Here is a 2,440-nt window from a genome sequence, read left to right as displayed (position 1 = left end):
CATCCGAATAAACATTTTTTAGCCGAAGCTGAAGACAAAAGTGCTGAAAATTGAGGTAGCGCTGGATCACCAAGCAGACCTGATGCGCAAAAGATCTTCTGGTGACTTAATCAAACATTTGGTTTCATAGCCAGTAATATATTGAAGCCGGAATAGTTATGTGAAAAGTATTTACATGGCCGGACGAACATGACTCAGAAACAACTACGTCTTGGCAGCTCTTCTAAAAGGTTTCCCTGACCGGGAATCGAACCCGGGCCGCGGCGGTGAAAGCGCCGAATCCTAACCACTAGACCACCAGGGATATGCAGCACTGGCTTCGACGCAATGCAATTTATACTGAACGCAATGTATCTCCATACATTCGATTTGTCGTGTTTTGATATTTCTTTGGACGCGCTGCATATTCCACTATTTTTCACTTCTGGCTTTCTACAAATCTGTTTCGATTCGTCTGTGTTTTAAAGTTGTATGTGGCTTCGTTCGGAGTTCTTTTTTGAAAAAAAACGTAATTGTCTTGACGATATTTCACTTATTTTCTTTGGGACAAGAAAATTGCCGTCATTGTCTGAGATAAATCTTGTACATTCAGTCATACAGACCTGTGCTTGTTTCTTTAAATGTCCTATGAAATCGCCAGTAAAGCTACGGGGTTGTTTCAAGCTACTGCATCTTAGAATATTAAATTCTGGACTATTGGAAATTTGCCAAATATAGGACATAATCCTAATTTAAACATAAATACTTTGTCCTCTACTCTTATTTCAGACTCTTTCTGCAAAAAAAAAACATTGATGGCACCTGGGAGTGTCATTGGCAAATCCAATGATTACTGCCTATTCATATTCCCTTCAGAAGGCGATTTGTCAGCTGACTTTCTGAATTGTTGCAGTCCATGTATTGTAAGTGAACATACGGTGACATGCGGAAGAAATTCCAGAATTTAGATCCCCAATACTGAAGGAACGATGATATATTTCTAAGTCAGGGTGTTGCTAGTCTTGGAGTAGAATTTGCAAGTGGTGGTATTCCCATTTAGCTGTTGCCCTTGTCATTCTGTAGAGTAGTGGCTGTGGGTTTGGAAAAAATTAAGGATCTTCAGTGAATTTCTGAAATGCATTTTGTATATGGTGGTGGAACGAATGGATTGTTGTGGATGTGATGCCAATCATGTGGGCTGGTGTCAACCTTCTTGTGAGTTATTGAAACTGCACTCATCCAGGATAGTGGGGAGTGTTCCTTCACACTCGTCACTTTTAAATGGTGGTCAGATTTGGGGAGTTAGACAGTGAGTTACCTGCAGCAATTTACCAGCCTCCAGCCTGTTTTTTTTTCGAGCCAATATATTTATATGGCTAGTCCGATTCAGCTTCCTGTCAATGGTAGCTTGTAAGATGCTGATAATGTGGGATTCAGCAATGGCAACATAATTGTATGTTGAGAAGCATGAGTTAGATTGTCTCTAATTGGACATTTTTATTGCCTCGCATTTGCATGAATGTGCCTTACCACTTCCCGCCAAAGTCTGTTTATTATCCAGGTTATGCAGTATGTGGACATAAACCACTTCAATATCCGAGGAGTTGTGAATGTTTCTGAACGTTGTGCAATCTCCAGTGAACATCCTCACTTCTAACACTGTGATGGACGGAGTGTCATTGACGAAGGAGTGAAACAGGATTGGCCACTCTCTTAAAAAATGCTTGCAGAGCTGTTCTGGAGCTGAGGCGACTGATCACCAAAGTGTTCTTCTCTTCTATGTGGTCAGGTATAACTCTAAATAGTACAGAGTTGTCTGCTGATTCCCACTGACTGCTCTTTCGCTGGGGCTCCTTGATGCCACACTTCGTCGACTGTCGACTTGATGTCAAGGCTGTCACTATCATCTCTACTTTGAAATTATGCTTTCGTGTCCATGTTTGAAGCAAGGCTGCATTCAGGTCGGGAGCTGAGTGGCCCTGGCAGAACAAAAACTGGGTGTAAGTGAATAGATTATTGCTGAGCAGATGCCGCTTGAATGCACAGCTCATGATAACTTGCATCAATTTACTGATGACTCAGAAGAGACTGATGGGGCGGTACGTTACCTTGTTGGATTTGTCCTATGTTTTGTGTACATGGCACACCTGCGCAATTTCACACATGTCAATAGATGCCAGTGTTGTAGCTATATTTGAACTTTTTGGACAGAGCTGTGGCAAAGACTGTAGCACAACACTTCAGAACTAATGGCGAATAAGGGGCCATAGACATGGCAGTATCCTGCACCTGCAATTCGCAAGAGTTGTGAAGGTTTGTAGCTCAGGTTGAGGTTTAGGGTGTAGGTTTGCGCGCTGACCTGTAGGTTTGATATCCAGACGTTTCATTACCTGGCTAGGTAACATCAGTGGCGACCTCCAAGTGAAGCGAAGCTATTGTCTCCTGCTTTCTATTTATATCT

At 42.2% G+C, this 2,440-nt stretch overlaps 1 non-coding gene across 1 annotated transcript; it reads right to left on the bottom strand.

Annotated features, from left to right (window-relative positions):
- Window positions 1-232: 232 nt before the first annotated feature.
- Window positions 233-304, bottom strand: trnak-uuu (transfer RNA lysine (anticodon UUU)). Its single transcript has one exon. It is a non-coding gene; the product is annotated as a tRNA-Glu (tRNA).
- Window positions 305-2,440: the final 2,136 nt, after the last annotated feature.

Source organism: Chiloscyllium plagiosum, unplaced genomic scaffold, assembly GCF_037043375.1.
Source record: "Chiloscyllium plagiosum isolate Xiang-an unplaced genomic scaffold, Cpla_swu_hap1 HiC_scaffold_35, whole genome shotgun sequence".
NCBI classification, from domain to species: Eukaryota; Metazoa; Chordata; class Chondrichthyes; order Orectolobiformes; family Hemiscylliidae; genus Chiloscyllium; species Chiloscyllium plagiosum.
Note: the sequence above shows the minus strand (reverse complement) of the source record. Positions and strands in the feature narration are given on the sequence as shown.